Raw genomic sequence first — 22,415 nt, 5'->3', positions numbered from 1 at the left:
GATACACACACCCACCAGGATGAACCCTACTCTGTGGGGTCGGCCCCCACCCAGCAGCCCACACCCTGTGGGCATGATTCATCCCCACAGCCCGTCAGCCGGAGTCAGTCCCATATGCTAACGTGCTAACAGCAACCAAGGCTTAGCTGCAACAGAATGCACGCAGCCACGCAAGGAACACGTCCAGAGCCCACGGCGCGGGTGATCAGGGAGACTGCGCCACTGGGACGCACAGGACATCTACATAAGGCCACCTGGCCAAGGCTGGGAGATGCAACAGATCTTCCTAACACAGAAACAAACACAGAGGCTACTAAAATGAGAAAACAAAGAAATGTGCTGCAAATGAAACAAGAGAAAACTCCAGAAAAAATCTAAACGAAATGGAGGCAAGCAAACTATCAGAGACAGTTCAAAGTGCTGGCTAGAAGGATGCTCAATGAACTTAGGAGGAGAATAGATGATCTCAGTGAAGACTTTAACAGAGAGACAGTAAGCATAAAAAAGGACACAAACCATAAAAAGAACCAGTCAGAAATGAAGTACGCAGTAATTGGAATGAAGAATACATTAGAGGGAATCAACAGTAGATTGGATGAAGCGGAAGATCAAATTGATGATTTGAAAGATAATGTAGCAGAAAACATCCACTCAGAACTGCAACAAGAAAAGAAGAATCCAAAAGAATGAGGATACTTTAAGGGACCTCTGGGACTACATCAAGTGTACCCACATTCACATCATAGGGGTACCAGCAGAAGAGAGGGAGCAAGGCATTGAAAACCTATTTCCAGAAATAATAATGAAAAACCTCCCTAACTTGGAGTAGGAATTAGACATACAAGTCCAGGATGCACAGAGTCCCAAATAAGAGGAACCCAAAAAGATCCAAACCAAGATATATCACCAATAAAATACCAAAGGTGAAAGACAAAGACTGATTCCTAAAAGCAGCAAGAGAATGACACTAATTACTTAAAAGGGTACTCCCATAAGAATGCCAGCTTAGTTTCAACAGAAACTTTGTGGTCCAGAAGTGATTTGCACAAAATAGTCAAAGTGATGAAACTCCAAGACCTACAACCAAGATTACTCTACCCAGCAAAGCTGTCATTTAAAATTGAAGGAGAAATAAAGAGCTTCCTAGACAGAAAAAAGCTAAGAGAGTTCATCACCACCAAGCCAGTATTACAAGAAATGATAAAGGGACTTCTTTAAGAAGAAAGGGAGAAAGGAGAACATAAATATGAATGATAAAATGGCAGTAACTACGTACTTATCATTAATCACTTTAAATGTAAATGGATTAAATGCTCTAATCAAAAGATAAGGTAGTGAATGAATAAGAAAACAAGACCCTTACATATGCTTCCTACAAGAGACCCTCTTCAGATCAAATAACACAGAGACTGAAAGTAAAGGGATGTAAAAAGATATTTCATGCAAATGGAAATGGAAAAAAGCTGGGATAGCAATATTTATAGCAGAAAAAGTAGACTTTAAAACAAAGGCTATAATGAGAGACAAAGCAGGTCATTACATAATGATAAAGGGATCAATGCAAGAGGACATAACTCTGGTAAACATATACGCATCCAACATAGGAGCACCTTCATACATAAAGCCATTATTGACCAACATAGAAAGAGGGATCAACAGGAATACACTCAAAGTAGAAGACTTCAATATCCCATTGACACCAATGGACAGATCTTCTAGGCAAAGAATCAACAAGGAAACAGCAGCCTTAAATGACACACTAGACCAGATGGATTTAATTGATATTTTCAGAGTGTTGCATCCCAAAGCAGCAGAATATACATTCTTCTCAAGCACACATGGAACATTTTCAAGGATAGACCACATGTTAGGCCACAAAATAAATCTCGATAAATTTTAAGAGGACTGAGATCATATCAAGTATCTTCTCCAATCACAATAGTATGAAACTAGAAGTCAATTACAAGAAAAAAAAACTGGAAAATACACAAACATGTGGAGGCTAAACAACATGCTAATAAATAATGAATGGGTTAACAATGAGATCAAAGAAATCAAAAGATACCTAAAACAAGTGAAAATGAAAACACAATGATTCAATGTCTATGGAACACAGTGAAAGAAGTCCTAAAACCGAAATTCATAGCTATACAGGCCTACATCATGAAACAAGAAAAAATCTCAAATAAACAATTTATCCTTACTCTTAAATGACCTAGAAAAAGAATAGCAAACAAAATCCAAAGTGAGTAGAAGGAAGGAAATTATAAAGATCAGAGCAGAAATAAACAAAATAGAATTGTAGAAGAACAATACAAAAGAACAATGAAACCAAGAGCTGGTTCTTGGAAAGGATAAACAAAATTGATAAACCTTTAACCAGACTCATCAAGAAAAAAGAGAGAAGACCCAAATAAATAAAATAAGAAGTGAAAGAAGAGAAGTACAGACTCCACAGAAATACAAAGAAAATACTACAAGGAATTATATGCCAACAAACTATATGCTAAATTTTATGTCAAAAAAATCTGGAAGAAATGGTTACATCCTGGAAACATACAATTTACCAAGATTGAGCCAAGAAGAAACACAAAATCTAACTGACTGATTACCACCAATGAAATTGAATCAGTAGTCAAAAAATTTCCAAAAAACAAAAGTCCTAGACCAGATGGTTTCCTAGGTGAATTCTACTAAACATTCAAAGAAGAATTAACATGTACTCTTCTCAAACTATTTCAAGAAATTCAAGAGAGGGAAGGCTCACTAACTTTTTTTATGAGGCTACCATGACTCTGATTCAAAAACGATATGAAATTTCACACTGTTGTTCATAGCAGCATTATTCACAGTGGCCAGAACATGGAAGCAACCGAAGTGTCCTATGATAGATGATTGGCTAAAGAAGCTGTGGTACATATATGCAATGGAATATCAGCCATAAGAAGAGATGAAATACTGCCATTTGTGACAACATGGATGGACCTTGAGATAATCCTGCTGAGCGAAATAAGCCAGACAGGAAAAGTTGAAAATCACATGATATCACTTATATGTAGAATATAAACCTAAAAGCACCAAATAAACAGGACAGAGATTCATGGACATGGACTATAGCCTAGTGGTTACCAGAGGGTACGGGGTCGAGGGATGGGGGAGGAAAACGAGGTAAAGGGGGTCAAATATGTGGTGGCAGAAAGAAATCTAACTGTGGGAAGTGAACACACAGTATAAATATATATATGCCTTATTGTTAGGTGTACAGCTGAAACTTATTGGATTTCATTAACCAATGATTTCATCATTTCATCAATGTCACCATAAAATAAATAAATAAAATTTTTAAAAGAAACAAAAATAAAAATAAAGTAACAGATACTTATTGAATATCTTGACCATTTCCAAATAAGAAAGTAATGAAATATTAATTATGGAGCATAAATTTATTGGCTTTGTTTATTTTAAAGGAAATAAATATATTTGGTTCTATTAAATAAAAAGAGACAAAGACATTATAGAAAAAGAAAACTATAGGCCAATATCCCTGATGAACATTGATGCAAAACTCCTCAACAAAATATTAGCAAACCAAATTCACCAATACATTAAAAATATCATACACCATGATCAAGCTGGACTTATTCCTAGGATGCAAGGTTGGTTTAATATCCTCAAATCAATTAGTGTGATACAGTGCCGCATCCAGCAAGTGGTAAATCCTGCCATGTCCAATGTGGCCCTGGAAAATAAATCTGAGTGGGAACAGTAGGAGATGAAGAAAAGAAAGAAGACTGACCACAGGGATCAGGCGGTCCACTGCCCACTGATGGTGGACGATGACAGTTTTCTTTTTGCAAGTTGCTTTTATACAAGAACATACTAGTTGGCATAAGCAGTTTCTCTTAGGCATAACAATACTCTTTCTTCTACTTCTCCAAGGCCATATCTTATCATGACCTTCAGCTTGTTTGCCTGCCTATGGCTACATTTATACTTTCTAGTTCTCAGGAGTTTGCAGAGGCGAGGTAACCCTTGTTTGCCCTCGCAGACTGTAAGGACCTTGTCAGCTTACAATCCACTCTCCACATCTCCCCCTTTCCTGTTAGTTTGAAGCTGCAATGAATGCAGACCAATTTGAGACTGTGTTAATTGTCGTTGAATGATTTGGCAGCTGACTGAAAATATGTATAAAAAAAAATTAACAGCAACAGCACAATACCTAAAAGATAACCAGGCAAAATAGTTAAGAAAATTATAGGGGTTAAAGACTCTCGAATCATCTAAAATTTTCTCAGACAATTTTGCAGGGTCCACAATAAAAGTTCTACTGTTTTGGATGTCAAGAGTATGTTTAGGAAGATCAGCCATATCAAGACTGGCATTATTGTCAGTCCATATCCCTTGTAAATGTAATTTAACGTTATTCCAATCCTATTCAGAGCCATTGTAGTCTCCGAATGTGCCCCGACCAACATCTCAATTTTCCTGCCTCCTCCCTATATTATTTCCCTTCAGAGATTTCAGTCCCTAATATTAAGGGGATGTTGAGGGAGGCAGGTCTGTCTTCTGTAACTTCTTCAAAGCTGCGATAGGGCTGTAGTCCCTGCCTACAGGGAATAAAAATTTCCGAAAGCCTATTCTAAGGGCCCTGGAGCCAGACAACACAAGGTAATTCCAGTATGCAGAAGTGGTAGAAAGCGTTGTAACCTAGAAGATATAAACTTAGCAAAAAGATAGAAAAGACAAATCAAAGTTAATAATAGAGGTAATTGACAATGAAGTTACTTTTTCATCGCAGGTTGTTAATTCAAGGTACACAAAAGTTTCCTGATTCCCTGGGACATGTGGACTTATCTAGTTTCTGGAACAAGAGCTTAAGATCTTCCATGGGTTCACAGGAATAGGTTGCACTTCCAGTTTATTTTCTGGAGGAACCTGTGAGGACTTATAAGAAACTGGTTAAGGCAACATAAAACACAGAAATCGCTTTGATTAAGCATGAAATCCTTGTTTTCTACTCAGAAAACTTTTCTATAACATCAGTAGCAGACTAATAGTCTAAGAACCATTAAAACACAACTTTAATTTTGCATTAGTTTACTTTTGACCTTTAAATTTTCAATCTCATTTAGCTTAATCACATAAAAGTTCCTCAAGATTTCTCTTCACAAACCTTCTATCACTTTCCTCATGCCTTCAGTTTGCTTCTTTTCACTCATTCAGAAAGAACCAATTTTAAGACAAACACCTTTCCTTTAATTTCCTTCAAAATAAATCTCTATACTTCATACCTTCTGTTACCAAAAACATACATTTTATTTTCTATCATAATTAGAATTCTTAACTGAATCACCATATTACATACAACACAAACAAATAGAGATCAGAGGTCATGCGCATATTCATATTTCCCCATCATCAGTATTTGTAACTTCCCTGGGGATACAACTCAGCCAGGTAAAGTCCACTCCTGACTATGATTTCCTCCCTTAGCCTGCTGATTTCTGCGAGCCTCCCTCTCTATTTCTTGCTCATACTCAGGTAGCACTGGTGGCAGAGGAGCAGAAGGAGATGGAGGAGAATGAAGATCCTCATGCCCCTCCAAAGTCCTTTACAGTGCAGCAACTGACTCATTACCTTCTCCTCCCACGAGTCTCTAGTTCTCCCAGGTAGAATTAAGACAATCACTTATTAAAGCCCATAAGGAGAATGTAAAAATAGGGATCTTATCAGGCCCTTCAGAGGTACAGCACCCTCATAATTGCTTCCCAATCTTCTCCCAGGTCTGACAATTTACAGTTTCCTCATCTGGGAACCAAGGACAAGTTTCTTGCACAAAGTCTAAAAATTCAGTTAATTGTTCTCCTTTTACTTTTTACCCTCTAATTCTAAGCATAGCCTTAAGCATTTTTACACAAAGGATCCTCTCTTTTGATCCTTGCTGTCCTATATTTTACTCCTGATGATGACAGCCTATTCCTTAAATTTACTTAATGCCTTAAATTTAACACATATATTTTCTTCAATTCTATCAGGCTGTGATCCGTATTTTTACCCTCCTCCTCCCCTTATTCTTTTGTGCACACTTTTCCAAGGGAATCTCCTCACCTGACTTTATTTGCATGTCTTGCCTTCCTCAGGTCCCTGTTCAGGCATCATCTGCCACATCCACCAAGTGGTAAATCCTGCCATGTCCAGGGCGGCCCTGGAAAATAAACTTGAGTGGGCACGGTAGGAGATGAAGAAAAGAAAGAAGACAGACTACGGAGATCAGGAGGTCCACTGCCCACTGATGGTGGACAATGACAGTTTTCTTTTTGCAAGTTGCTTTTATACAAGAACATACTAGTTGGCATAAGCAGTTTCTCTTAGGCATAACAACACTGTTTCTTCTACTTTCCCCAAGCCATATCTTATCATGACCTTCAGCTTGTTTGCCTGTTTATGGCTACGTTTATACTTTCTTATTCTCAGAAGAGGTTTGCGGAGGTGAGGTAACCCTTGTTTGCCCTTGCAGACTGTAAGGACCTTGTAAGGTTACAATCTGCTGTCCACAATACAGCACATTAACAATTTAAAGATAAAAATCATATGATTATGTCAATAGATGCAGAAAGGATTCAATAAAATCCAGCATTGATTTATGATAAAAACTCTCAGTAAAGTGAGAATAGAGAGAATATACCTCCACATAATAAAGGCTAGATATGACAATCCTACAACTAACATCATACTCAATGGGGAAAGGCTAAAAGCATTTTCCTTAAGATCAGGAACAAGACAAGGATGTCCACTTTCACCACTTCTATTCAACATAGTATTGGAAGTCCTAGCCACAGCAATTAGTCAAGAAAGAGAAATAAAAGGCATCCAAATTATAAAGGAAGAAGTAAAACTGTCATTATTTGTGAAGACATGATACTACATGTAGAGAACCCTAAATATTCCACCAAAAAACTGTTAGAACTGATAAATGAACTCAGTAAAGTAGCAGCATACAAAATAAATATTCAGAAGTCAGGGGCATTTTTATACACAAATGATGAACTTTCAGAAAGAGAAATTAAGAAAACAATCTCATTTACAATTGCATGAGGAACAATAAAATATCAAGGAATCAAATTAACGAATGAGGTAAAAGACTTGTTTTTAGAAAATTGTGTCATTGAAAAAATAAATTGAAGATACAAATAAATGGAAGCATATACTGTGCTCATAGGTAGGAAGAATCAACATCATTAAAAAGGCCATGCTACCCAAAGCAATCTATAGATTCAATGTAATACCTATCGAAATACCAATGGCAGTTTTTCAGAGGACTAGAATAATCCTAAAATTTACGAGAAATGATAAAACATGAAGAATAGCCATAGAAATCTTGAGAAAGAAGAACAAAGTTGGAGGTCACACTACGTGATATCAAACTATACTACAAGACGACAGTAATCAAAACAGCGTGCACTGGCATAAAAACAGACATATATATTAATGGAACAGAATAGAGAGCCCAGAAATAAATCCATGCCTATGTGGTCATTTAATCTACAACAAAGGAGGCAAGAATATACAATGGGATCAAGACGGTCTCCTAAACAAATGGTGTTGGGAAAACTGGACAGATAAATGCAAAAAAAAATGAAACTGGACCACCTTCTTACACCATGCACAAGAATAGTCTCGAAATGGATTAAAGACTTAAATGTAAGATCTGAAACCATAAAACTTCCAAAAGAAAACAGAGGCAGTAAACTCTCAGATATTTCTATTAGTAATTTTTTTTCTGATATATCTCTTTGGACAAGGGAAACAAAAGAAAAAATCAACAAATGGGGCTACATCAAACCAAAGAGCTATTGCATGCCAAAGGAAACCATGAACAAAACAAATAGACAACCTATTGAATGGGAGAAGGTATTTGCCTATGATACTTCTGATAAGGGGTTACTATACATTTATAAGGAACTCATACAAATGAACAACAACAAAAATAAAAAATAAAAAATAAAACCCCAAACAATCCAATTAAAAAATGGGCAGAAGACCTGAACGAATTTCTCCAAAGAGGAAATACAGATGGCCAATAGGCATATGAAAAGATGCTCAAGGTCACTAATCATCAGAGAAATGCAAATTAAAACCACAATGAGACAACACCTGACACCTGTCAGAATGGTTATCATCAATAAATCAAAGAACAAGTGTTAGCAAGAATGTGGAGAAAAGGGAACCCTCATACACTGTTGGTGGGATTGCAAATGCGTACAGCCACTGTGGAAAACAGTCTGGAGGTTTCTCAAAAAATTAAAAGTGGATATACCTTTTGACCCAGCAATTGCATTTCTGGGTATTTATCCAAAGAACACCAAAACGCTAGTTTTAAAAGTCTATGCGCCCTTTTGTTCACAGCAGCACTATTCACAACAGCCAAGATGTGGAAGCAACTTAAGTGCCTGTCAATAGATAATTGGATAAAAAAGTCATGGTACATATATATAATGGAATATTACTCAGTGATTTAAAAAATCCTACCATTTGCAACAGCAGGGATGGACTCACAGGGTATTATGCTGAGTGAAATAAGTCAAAGATAAATACCATATGATTTCTTTTATATGTGGAATCTAAGGAACAAAGGAAACAAACTAAATGAAAACAGATTCATAGATACAGAGAACAAACTGGTGACTGCCAGGGGGAAGAGGGTTGGGGAGCTGAGTGAAAAAGGTGAAAGGATGAGAAAGTACAAATTAGTAGTTACATAATAGTCAGGGGGATGTGGAGTACAGCATAGTGAATATAGTCAATAGTATTGCAATGACTATGGGCAGTGCCGGGTGGGTGCTAGAGTAACTGGGGGTATCATTTCATAAATGATATAAATGTCTAACCATTGCAGCTACATAGCTGAAACTAATATAAAATTTTTTAAATAAAAAAGAATTTTATATTGATTGTATGTCGGAATGGCAATGTTTTTGATATAATGAATTAAATAAAATACATTATTATTAAAATGAATTTCTCTTATTTCTTTTTACTCTTTTGGGTGTAGCTACTAGAAAATAATTTACAAATTTACAAATGTGACTTGCATCATATTTCCTTTGGATAGTGCTGGTCTAAGCAACAAATATATATCTATATCCATATATATACATACATACATATTTTCTACAAATATAATATTATAATTTGACGATTTTCTTTGTGTTTATGTCACTCAGGTTTCCAGACGGTCCTATACCCAGGCATGATCTTTGTATGTTTGATCGAAGAAACAAGGTGATGGGCTGGAGGGGAGCGAGGTTGGGAGGCTGGGAGAATGGGGCGAAGGATTAAAGAAGTACAAATTAGGAGTTGATGGATAGTCATGGGGATGGGGAACATGACAAAGGTAATGCAGTCAGCAGTAAGGTGATGGCGAGGTGGAGAGCCAGAGGAGAGAAAGAGCAATCAGGGGGATCGTTTTATAAACTATATAAATGTCTAACCAATGTACTGTACACTTGAAACTAATAATAATATTTTAAAAAGAGAGACAAGGTGATGGATGATGCTTCCCATTCAGCCCTCTTGCAGAAATTATACTTCATTTTGGGGGCCCTAGAAGTCAATAGAACTTAATCTGGTCTAACTTCAGAGTATGGAAAGGAGGGTAACTCTATCTGTGCCTCTGAGTGTGGGGGAGAACTTAGCATCTTCTGAGACAATCTGTTATTTAGATCGACCCTTATTTCCTTGTTTTATATTATGATCACAGTTCCATCCTCTGGAACTATGTATTGTGAGAATAAACCGTCTTTCTTGTGACTACCCAGAAGTTTTCAAAAATGGCTATTATTTTTCCTGCTAAGTCTTTTCTAGCCTAAATATTTCTAGCTTGTCCTCACATTATGATGTCCAGCACCTCCACCACTCTATTTTTTCTCCTCTGAACATCCTTCAAATTATCATTGAGACCGTTAAGTAATGAGACCTAAAATTGTATTAATATGACCACTTTTCTTACTTTCGACATTATTCTTCTATTAATGCATCCTAGCATTGACAAACTTAGTTTCTGGACACTATATCATTCCCACTCTGGCATATTGAGCAAAAAACCCAAAGTTTTATTAATATGTATATGTCTTGCTGTTAGTCATTCTTACCTGTTTTATAATTCCGTTTTATTTTTATATCAAAGTATAGAAATGGTATCATGTCTCTTTGTGATATTTCATTGAGTTTGTAGCTATCATTTGAGTCTGTTAAGAACTTTTTTTGGATCCTGCCTGTCATCTGATGAAATTGTTATCTTTTCCATGTTAACACCATTGGCAGATGGGATTAGCACCTGGTGCTATTTGTTTCTCTCTCTTTCTAAGGTGAAGCAGACACCTCTGAGTCAAACAGACTCTCTTCTAATGCTTCTTCCTTCTCTTCACCCTAGAGTCCTGGCTATTGATACCCATGCTCTGTGTTTGAAGTTTTCAGATGCCACACTGCAAAGCCCAATGTATTTGATGTTGGGCATCATCAGATTCTTAAAATGTCCTTCCTGTCCATGCTTTCCTCACTCCTACTTTTCATCCTGCAGTTCTGTGAGCGCCCCAGTTTTCCTCTTATGTCTAGCCCAGCAGCTCTTGGGGCTCCATAAGTTCTGCTTCTCTACATCATGGTCAGTTGGCTTTGGCGGTCCTGCCCTGTGACTGGTGGTTTCTCTAGCAGCTTATGATAAAATGAGCTCTCATAATCATGCAGCATATTGTACTGAGGCACAAGCCTTTCATTTTTTCCCAGTTTTATGAGATGTAATTGATATATAACATTGAAAATTTAGTGTGCGCAGTGTGATGATTTGACACATGTATATATTGCAAAATGATGATCAGATTAAGGTTAGTTTCATCCATCACCTCACATAATAACCATTATATTTGGTGAGAAATTTAAGATCTAGTGTCTCAGCAACTTTCAAGTATATACACAGAACTTTCATTTGGTACTTTGGTGCCCATCTCCCAAAATACCTGCTTATTTCCTTGAATGTGGCCAGTGGTATGTTCAGACAGAAAAATACAGGGTAAGTCCCTCCTGCCATTTCCTCGGTGGACAGTTTTGGCTTTGGGAGAGGTATTCTGGGACATCTAGATAGGAGGGGTGTCTCTTTAGCTAGCTTTAGTGTCCTCCACTGTCCATCTCCTGGTCAACATCCCTTGAGAATTAGGGGGTCTGCCCGCCATAGCTGCTGACTGACCTCTTCTGGGAGTTAAGATAAAGCTTAGAGGGTTAGTTCCCATGACACATTTTTCTTAAAAGTAGATGCTAACTCCAGGCTGGATTAAGCAAAACCAAACTTATTAGGCACAATAGCACCCAGAATGGCTTAAACAGTACACAATTCTCCTTGATCCAGTTGACTATGACACTGGACATCATGGAGTTTCTGCAGAGTAGACAAGGATACAACCATACTAAGACCCATGTAATTGTAATGTGTTTATATAGAGGCAAATGTGAAAGGAATTCCCAAAGTGAGTCAAGAGGCTAGAGTCAGAAATCTAGAAGAGTTGGAGGCAATTATATTTCTAAAAATAATTATTAAGTGATACCTATTTATCAAGCATTGTACTAAGCACGTTATATATTTTGTCTCATTTAGTCCTTACAGCAATCTCATCAGATGAGTGGTATTATCCCATTTTACAGACATAGCATCTAAGACTCTCGAAAGTGCAGTTGTTTCATCATGGTTGTATGGTCAACAGTAGGCTGCACTGTACTTTGAATATCACCATGGTAGGATTCGAAGACAATGCTCTTTGCATTGCCCAACACTGCCTCCCAGGGGAGGGCAAGGCTTGACATAGGAAAAGAAGACGTTGACGAAAAGAGAATTGTCTATAGGAATGCATCAAGTTATAGAGGTGAATGTTGAGCAGATTTCCCAGAATTTTGGGGTTGGAAGGCTCATTCATGTTTCCCATTCTCCTATCTGGTGTAAAATTTACGAGCTTTGAGAAGTGAAAAAGCATCGGTTGATGGAAACTCCTGATGTCCCTTCTCTTCTAGAGAGTTGGGAACCGGGCTGTGGCACAGAAGGGAGGTCAAAAGGTCGTAAGGAGTCTGGAGGGAGGATGATCCATTGGATCTGATTTCAAAGGCTGCGCTATTTGTAATGAGAGCTGGGCCACATTTTCTCCTAATTCTCAAACATATTCTAATATCACTACAAAAGTCCTTTCCATAGACCTGTAAGCCCTTCACAGGGCATGGCAAGCAGAGAGAGGGTCTCAGACTCCGACTGTTACATGTGTCCTTCCCTCTTCGGAGAAGGTTTAAACAGGATGGTCTTACTCAAAGCGTAATTCTCACTTCCTCTCCATCCCCTCACCCCCACAGCATCTGCTTCATCCCTCCCATTTTGCACTATGGGAACATGAAGACTATCCAGCCCTTTTCCCATGTGTTAAAGCTTCAGTGTTTCAGGTGGTAATCATACTATATACGGGTGTTGTCTCTCCCAGAACAAGCCATTGTTTCTTGAGCTCTTCCATCGAGGCTATAAGTTAAGTTATCCCCTGACTTTCTGTGGATGACCCTCAATTTGCCAATGACTTTCATAAGTGTAGAGTACTAATTCTAGGACTCCCAGGGGGTACAGCATCAACCTACCCAAAGCAGAGAGGGTTCCTCATCCTTGAGAACTGTCTGGGAAAAAAAAACAACAACTTTTTACCATTACCTGTGCTATTGTTTAAGAAATTACATTTTTAGGAAGCTTTTTATTTCATCTGGCCTGCATCTGTCATGATACCTTTTCAACCTCTTATTTCCATAAAGGTACATAAAAAGTATTTAGCTTTTTTCTTCAGAGATATTCTCCTTTGTTTACTTATGGCTTAGTTTTCTACTGGAGACATAATCTTTCAAACTAGGCTTCCCTCTTTCCCAGTAGGGCCTTGGTCCATGACATTGGGTATCACCTGCATGGAGATAGCCTGGCATAACGGATTAGAGGCAAGTCCCCGGGCTTGAACTTTGATGCTCATGGGAAGAGCTAGGCAGGAGAAACTTCCCTAGTTCTGAGAGTTTTGAATTGGGCTTCTGTGTTTGATTTCAGGCCTTTTTTGCCTTCATTTTTATGCCACCTTCTAAATTTTCCAAAGAAGAAAAGCAATAACTAAGGCACTACGAGAGTGATTCAGAGGTGGCCTCCGAGGAGCTGGAACAGGTTCTGCAAAAGGCTTGGCAGGAAAAAAAAAGTTTTAGGCAAGAGAAGAGACAAGTAAACCACAGACAGACTGGTAGGAGTGAATCGAGCTCTGGTCACGGTGACAGTGGAGTGACAGTGGACCAAAGTGGGGAAAGGAATGGAATATGAGAGGCTCAAGAGAATAGTCATCCCAGAATTCATGTCAATAGTCTGTGTCAAAGTCTCTCAGACGTCTGAGCGCAACCCTGCTGGTCCTCGAGCGATATACTTTCTGGCTTCCCTGTTTGACAGCTTTTGTATGTCCTCAGGTCTTTCCCTTAACTTACCCCTCTGAAGTGTGGCTCCTTAAGCTTATCCTATTGGTGTCTGCCTAAGTCCAGAGTTCTACTAAGACCTTAGCGATGGCTTAAACTTAATTTCACTTTAGAGATGAACATTCTTCCCTATCTGCTGCCTACCCAGATCACCAGGCCCAGAGACATCCCACTGGCCACGAGGACTTGCTTCAAGTCCACTCAGATAGAAAAGGTCAAACCTGGGAAAGAGAAGCATGGTGAAAAATGCATAGAGACTTCAAAGAGGGGAGAAGGAAAAAAAAAGAGAAGACAAAGATATGATTGGAGTATCTGAGCAAAAGGAGTGGATATAAGAAGAAGAGAAAGAGAAAAAGAGGAAAGAGAAGTAAACTTGGTTTGAATTGAGTGTTTTCAACAATGCTGAGGTACAGTAGAACAGACTGTCCTTGGCAAAGCTGAAAAATTGGGCTCTGGCCAAATGGTTCTATCCTAGTGACCTTTAGATAGCTAACTGAGTCTGCTCAGAACAGACCAAATGGGTAAATAAATAAATACATTTTAAAGACCAAGAAAAAAAAGACATGAGGAAAAACAGCCCAGTAACGGGGAGCTGATCAAAGGCCCCCGTCCCTCATTATGGCCTGCGGGAAGCTTGCTGTTCCAAACTGAAGCTCCCCCCCTTCCCCGCCCCAGCTTCCTAGGGGGGACGGGGGCAGGAATGATAATGTGGGCTGATAACTTTAGAACTTTCCCTCCTCCTTGCCACCAGCAAAGCTCAATGAAAAAGAAAAAGCAAACTGGCAGGCCCGATGAGGAGGTGGCCTCGGGAAAAACAGGTGAACTCCAGGCTCTCAAGGAGAACTGCTATGTTATCAACCAACAGAATGACCCGGTTGCCAAAATGGCAGGGGACTTGTGGTGGCAGAAGAAAACTTGTGGGTATTGCCTCTTGTCCCTGCTTCTTTTTCAGACTCCCTGGTGAGTACTCACATTGGCCAAAAGTCTTTCCTAGTAGTCCCTTATAACATATAACCTCTGCCTTTCTTCTCGAACTGTGTCTCAACCACCACTCTACCAGGTGGCTACTGTTGTTCCTAAATCTCTTATAGGCTCCTGTCCTTAGTCCTCAAGACACAGGTGGCACCAGACTGTGATGTATTACGAAATTTCCTAAAAGGAGTTACAATGCTGGAAAGAAAACTGTTGAAGTTGGACACTAGAGAGAACTGCTCCCAGAACCCATCTACCATACTCCACTTCCTCAGCCAACTTTCACGTTATCACATGAGGTTTCTCTCTTTCCTTGTTCTCAAGCAAAGCCAGCCCGTCAAATCCACCCTCTAAATATCAGAGAGAGGAAGTCACCTCCCCAAATCCCACACACGAAAAGGGACTCAAGTTTAGTTCTTCACTGTTCATTCCCAATTAAGACTGCGATTTTAACTTCTCATAGCTGTGAGGTACCTTTAAAAACGTTTTCCCTCAAAACAGAGCTCACATACTCAAATATGACTTTAGGCCTCAATTTCCACTAGTGCAAAGAATCAGGAAAAAGGGGAAGTTAGTATTTTTCCCATAAAGTCTTCCATAAACCAAGGTTAGTTTCCAAATCAAGGACTGGATGTATTCCCTTCCCTTGATGGCAGTCATATTATATTTGAGGAGGGGGCAGCCTGCCACAGAACTCAGTGGATCTCTTCAACCCCGATCATTTAAGAGCAAACCACAGAGGATTTTTACTACTACACATCCATCACAGGCCAATCCTCTTTCCCACCAGTTATGTCATTCCGAAACCTTTAAAATCAATGAATAGAAGTCTACTGATGGTAATTGCTCTCTGAGAGTTGGTACAGCAGAAAGAAGTCACAAAGATCTAGTTGCAACAATAGCCAGGGATTTCCCTTTTACCATGCCCCCATTTTCTAGCTGTGTGAGACTTTGCTGAACCTCCATTTTTTCATCTGTAAAAAGGGGATAACACGGCCTGGTTCACAGCTATACTGTGAAGACCTAAAGTCTACTTCGGGCCTGGCACAGGAACTAGGAAGAACTAGGCAGAACTTCGTCAGCTTTAGCCATGTGTTCTTTCTGGTGAAATTTTTCCTCTGAGTTCAGAAAAGAGAAATGAACTGAGCACTTTAGATACCAATATACAGTTCAAAGCACACTTGAGGGGGCTCCTCTTTCTCAATTGTCTTCATCAGTCCTTTTAACAAGGGTGATTCCTAAAGCTATTAAAGGTAACTTTAACTTTTTGTTGTCCTTACATTTCCAATTGTTTGCTGACCATTTCCATGTAGATTTTCCCTTGAACCACTCTGACTCAACTCTACGGCCATCTGGGCTCAATATCTCAGCACTGTAATTGACATGGTTAGCATCTGTCATTATCATATACTACTGTCACATAACTCAGTTAATTCTTCCTAATGACAAGCTCTGGACTTATTCTCAATTTTGTGTGCTTTCGGTCTTTTTCCTTCTCTTGGTCTCTATCTTCCTATTCTCATAGGTCTCTGCATTCCCTGCTCTTCTTTAAGATATCCTGCATATTATAGCCAGAATCACTTGTAAAAATTACTTTTTAAAGCACCATACTCCCCTGCATAATTTTTTTCAAAGACTTCATAAGTAAGAGGATGAAGCCAGAACAGCCTCACTTAGCATTCCACAACTGCCATGATCTAGGCCCATTCGGCCCTTCCACAGAGAAATAATCTGATTGGTGCTAGCATAAGGGAAAGCATAGGGTGTAGGGAGGGGCAGAAGAAGGTTACTTAACCTAGTTGTTTGTTGCAAAGGAGGTGTAATCTGAAGATGGACTAGACAGTAGCCAGGCAAAGGGTAGAAATATAAGAAAGAAAAGTGTTTGAAACAGAAGGAAGGGTGTCTGTGCATTTTTTAACCCATATTTATTGAGTGCCCACACTATGGACAGGCACTTTGTTGGACACTAGAAATGTCACTGTGCACAAGACAGATGAAGCGAAGTCTCTGCTGTTATGAAGCAAATATTCTACGAGGGGGGGGATACAGGAAAAAATGTACACACACACACGCCAGGCAGTCTGAAGAAAAGTAAGGAGGGCAAGAATACAAAAAGATAAAGAGCGATGGGGTGTTATTATAGAGAGAATTGTGATGATGTTTCGAAGAAGATGTAATGGAAATAAAGGGAGTGTAATACAGAAAAATGTGAGGAAAGAATAATTCACGCAGAGGGAAAGGTAAGTGAAAAGGCCCTCAGGTGAGAGAATGCTTTGTGGGTTCAAGAAACAATCGGAAAGCCAGTGGCTAGAAGAAAACGCTACAGTGGCTGTAGGCCACAATAAGGACTTTGGAACATTTGTACATATATAGAAGAGGGAGGAGGGAGAGGACGATAGGGGGATAAGATCAGTAGGACTCCAATTAGTTCACTTTTACAGAAGTATGGTGTCTGTATAGGAAGCAGCCAAAGATAAATCAACAAGGAAAGCAGAGGACTGACGTAAGTGATGAGCAAGCACATCCGGGAATTTCCCCTTTACCATATTGCTAGCATTACGAGGAACCATTGAAGGGTTTTAAGCTACAGACTGCTGTGATTAGAGTCGCACTTCAGAAAGATCACTCTGGCAACAGTGTGGAGAGTGGAGTGAAGTGGGGACGGACCAAAGGGAGACCAATTAGGAAGCTGTATCCGCCATCTAGGTGAAAAGTAGTGTGTGTGGTTGGGGGGGCGGGGTTACAAATGAGGGGATATATTTGAGATACTTAGAAAGTAGAATAGTCAAGACTTCGTGCTGAACTGGATGTGAGGAATTAGTGACAGGAAATAGTGATGACTTCAAGATTTCAGGAAAGAAATAATACACCGCACCGTTCCTTAATATTCCATAAGTATCAATTCTGTTTACTCAAAGCCACTGGCCAGAACCCATGTATCCCAGTGAGTGTTAGCAGCCTCCCATGTAGTTAGCCTTATGCTAGGAGTTCATACTCTCAGTGAAGGGATAGGATTAGGGTGAAAAAGAATACGTTTGGGGCCTCTGCTAGATGCCCAGCACAGTGCTATGCATTTTATGTACATTACGGTATTTAATTATTATAACCACCTTGGGGAGAATTTATTCCCATATCACAGATGGGGAAAGCAAAGCTCAGACATTCAACTCACTCAGTCTCAAGTAACTAGCAAACAAAAGAGGCAAAACATACTATACATGAAACAGTAAAATTCTAATGCAGTGGCCATGCAAATTGCCTTGTAGTTTTAGAGCTTTTAACTTGTAACCTGAAGGAGTAGTTATGCTACAAGCCATCTGTAATCTTTGTGAAGCAATAAACAATGAACTGTATTCTCACAGCTGATAGGGATTCAGATTGTGTGAATCACAGAACACAGTTTGCTCTCTTATCTCCAGTCACTTTTTTTGGGTCTACCACAGGGTCTGATATAAAAATACCTTGTGTACAATTTTAATGTAGCTTCCCTAAACTTTAATAAATTTCTTTTTAAATGCTTTTTACATTTTGCCACACCATCCAGATAGGGTATTGATTCAGCACACATTAACTAAATAGCCCTACTATAGGCAAGTTTTGATAGGTAACACAAATGCACAGGAAAGGGACATTCTACCTTTTCCACACCCGGGACAGCAAGCACTATAATGCAAGAACTGTATAGAAGCAGCAGAATGTGATGGTTAAGCACTGAGACCCTGGAGCCACACTGCCTGCCTGAGATTGGATTCTGGCTCCAACACTAGTTCTTGATATGAAGAGAAAGCACTGTGAGTTGGTGTGAAAAAGAAACAGTGAAGACTTGTTGAGTTAGAGCATGGAAAATGGGAAGGCTTCTCACAAAAGATGAAGGTCAGAGCACAGCCTCTCCTGAAGGCCAGCCAAAAGGCTTAGGACTTTATTTAGAAGACCAGACCCAGTACTGCAAGCCACTGACGTGTTTCAAGTAATTTGCTACCTGTAAGAGTTAAAGTACTAAAGTTTGCAAATGATTTACCTATCAAGAAAATCGAGTAAAATAGACTCAGGGTTATCCTATTATAAAACCATCTTCACTAATTTCTTTTCTGATGTGCTTTTTAGAGCAAGAGAGAAAGTTGGGTGGAGTTATAAGCTAGCTTCCTACGAATTACAGATAATCCTCACCCTTATACTTATCCAGTCTTATTCTTGATTCATTCTATAGTTGGTGACCACAATTGTAAAGACTTCCAAGTTGTAACTTTTCAGTTACTTAAATTCTTTCTTTTCACCTTACATTCAAGTACATTCCTTATTAGGAAGAAAACAAGAATAGACAAATAAAGGGTGCCTAACACCTCCACGTCTACTTTGCACATGGGTGAGAATGAGACTATGAGTGCTTCTGTTAATAAGAACACAATAGAAGACAGTGGCTGGTACATAGTAAATATCCAATGAATACATACTGTGTATATCATTGTAAATCAAAAGGCGATTTTATAAATTTCAGGCTCAGTTGGAGTGATAAGAAAAGCAATCGCAAACCACAACACCTTGCTGGGGGGAGTGTCCAATGGTTGACTTGATTGATAGTTTCAAACAAGTTAAAGAGACATTTCAAATCAAATTCTGTGCAAGTTGCCCAGATTTTGACAGGTTATTTCCATCAGTTTTGTTTCTCGCTGAAAAAAAAATCACTGGAAATAATTTAAAAACACTAAATATTATCAGGTAAATCTCTTTTGGTCTCAATCGAAATAGCCAAGTTAATTTAAATGGCTGATTTTGTTACGTGCGGTCTTGTAAGATGCTTCTATGAAAAACACACCAAGACAATTTGTGGTGAATGTCCTTCACTACCCTGCATAATTTATTTTGGGGTTTGCCAAAATCTGAGAACGTTCATGATCAGTTACCATATGTGTGAACATTGTTTCATGATAGAAAAGAGAATGAGGATACCTGAAGAAGCCATTGGGAGGGTGTGATCAGGAACGAAGCACATGAGCAGGGTTAAAATTCCATTAGAGGTATGTCTGTGAGGCAGTTTAGTGCAGGAAGAAAACCAGGGGTTAGGTAGACCAGTTACAAGAATGACCAATGTGATAGTCCAAACTTAATGGCCTAATGTAGAAGAATGAAAAATCTGTGAAAACTCAGAGAGGTTGAATTATATGGAATTGCTGTTATCCAACCCTTTCTGTACTACAGAAAAGGGAAATATTCATGGCTTTACCTAATAGAATCCAGACTTAGTAAATGACCTATTTTGAGGAGTGAGGAATGGAGTTAGCATAATGGGTACCTCAAGTCTTCATGACTGAGAGGAGAGAGTGCAATTGATGGTAAGACAATAATAATTATAATTGTTACTTATATTTAGTAGACCGTTGTTATGTGCCAATCACCACGTAAGTGTTTTACATGTATGTAATTCTCAGAACAACTCCATGAAATAAGTGTTCTGTTTATACCCATTTCACGAAGGAGGAAACAAAGAGATAGAGGCATTAAGTAACTTGACCAAGGTCATGTATTTATAAGTCAAAGAATTTGGATTCAAACCAGGAAACTGTGGCCCCAGGGCTTGCAGTCACCTCTGTGTTACAGCTGCCTCCGGGGTAGCTGCCATGAGCAAGGAAAAAGAGGAGGCAGATCAACTTGGTTTCTTTTGCTATACTTCCTTTTTATAACCTTAATTTATTTTAATTTGCAAAAGGAATCCACACTCATTGAAACCAATACAGAAGCTTATAAAGGAAAAACCTGCAAGTCTCCCCAAGCCTACTTCTCAGAGGTAACTTAGTGTGTTATCTTTCCAGATGTTTCCTATGCCTATAAAATTTATGTTTACATATCAATATACCCATATATAATTTTGTTTTCTTTACAAAAGTGAAATCATACAGTACACATTGATTTTCAACTTACTTTTTTCACTTAATGTACATTGGGCATCGTTCCATGTTATTACATAGGTCTACTTCAGTCATATTAGAGCTAGCATTTTATTTCATAGTATGGTTATATCAAATTTTTAAAAATCGATGTTCTTTTAATGAGCACTTAAGTTTTTCCCAGTTTTCCCCTATTACAAGTATATTTTAAATGTCCATAGATGTTGCCAAATAACTATCTCAAATCTCTGTCAGTTAACACTTCACCAGCGATCCATGAAAAAGCATGTTCTTTGCCCACTCTCTTCTTCAGCCCCAGTGAGAATGGATCTGGATGCTCTCAACCAGGGATGGGGCTAGAGTTCAGCTCCCATGAGGAACAATTAAAGAGCATAGGGCTGCTGAATCTAAAGAAGAGAAAACTCAAGATTATATAACTGTGGTTTTCAAACCTCTGACAGACAGAAGAGATCAATGTAATGAAAACATCCCCACAGGCAGAAACTTGAGGGAACAGATACTTGTTTATTCAGCATAAGATAATGTTTGCTAACAGATCTGTTTTGAGATGTAAGCCTATCTCTGAAGAGAGTGGGCTCCCTGTTATTGCAGATGTGCGAGGAAGGGTTGAAAGACCGCCCGATAGATATATCAAGACTTAAAGTGGGATTGGTTTAGAGAACCTCGCCTACTCCGTTCTTCCCTGAGATTCTATTGGAAACTACAGTTTTGGAAGTGGGGAAGCAAAAAGGGGACCCAAGATGTCCCCCTCTCATCCAGAATTTCACTACTTATGGGGTGACTAACTGGGGGCCTCTCTGCACCCCTAGCTGAGGGCAGATTTGTGCATGACGCCTGTTTATGTGGAGCCTATCATGAGAAGAGAAAGGGCACACACAGATCTATGCTTTTCCAAGAGGCCAACAGTTACATCTATACTGAAGCAAGCCTTCACTGACTTCTCTGAGATGTGTTCCCAGAGGTAAGAAATAATTTATTGGCCAAAGGACCCATCTTGAAGGAAGCCATAAATTCATTGTCTATGCAGAACGGCAGAAGGCTGACTGAGCCTGATTCTCTAAACAAGAAGTCCAGTTATGCCAGTGGCTGGCACTATCCTGGGCTTCAGTTATTCCGTCCGCACAGCGAAGGATTGGACTGTATGTTCTCTGCCTTTTTTCCAGCTCTGATGTTCTATGAAACTATGTGCCTTTCAGTCAAGTGCCCTTCCTCTATGCTTTTGTGGCATGTTGTTCTGACCTCTATCACTACACTTACTGTTTTATGTTGAAATTCTCTTTAGTCTTTCTCTCATTGGCTGTGGACTTCTTGGCTTAACATGTGCTCTGGTACTTAGTAGGTACTCAAGTCGGTGCTTATTGAAATAAACTTGAATTCCTTATGACATCATGTGTATAAGTCTTGGTCTCTGGACAAACTTTAAAATTAATATTACAGAGCCCAGGGGGATTCCACTCTTGAGCCCTACTCCTTTCTCTCTGAGCCCCTCTGAAATTAATAATTGGAAGCAGAGAGGAATAATGAGAAGAGGCAGCAGCCCTGACAGAAGAATGCCTCCTTCATCCTCTGGCACTGTGGTTGCTGCTTCTTTTCCTAGTTTCTCTCAGCAGTTTGAACTCAAAGTTCTTTTGGTCTTTCTAAAGTTCTTATGGAATCAGCTAGGATCTTATTCCTTAGGGTACCCATTCAGAGTCTCCCTCTGGCCTGCCTTGCAAACCACGTTCCTGCCATCGATTCATTTCTTCTGTGGAGACTTATTTTCCTGCGCCTCATTCCTTGTAAAATGAAAAGAGGATTCTCTCTCCATTGTCTCCTCTTGCTTAGTTTCCATCTAGCATAGCATTAAGATTCCTGTTAGGAAGTATAAGCCGAGGCTTGCCCTTGTCCCATCCTCTTTTGAGATTCCAGATGTAAAGCAAATGGTGACAGCAACACAGTTCCCTGTACTTTGGGATCTGGCTAGAGATAATGACCAGCTGGGGGAGATTTCATTTATATTTAGACTTGTTCCAACCACAAAATTAACAG

This window comes from Rousettus aegyptiacus, unplaced genomic scaffold (genome assembly GCF_014176215.1).
Source record: "Rousettus aegyptiacus isolate mRouAeg1 unplaced genomic scaffold, mRouAeg1.p scaffold_m13_p_9, whole genome shotgun sequence".
Classification (NCBI taxonomy): Eukaryota; Metazoa; Chordata; class Mammalia; order Chiroptera; family Pteropodidae; genus Rousettus; species Rousettus aegyptiacus.
Note: the sequence above shows the minus strand (reverse complement) of the source record.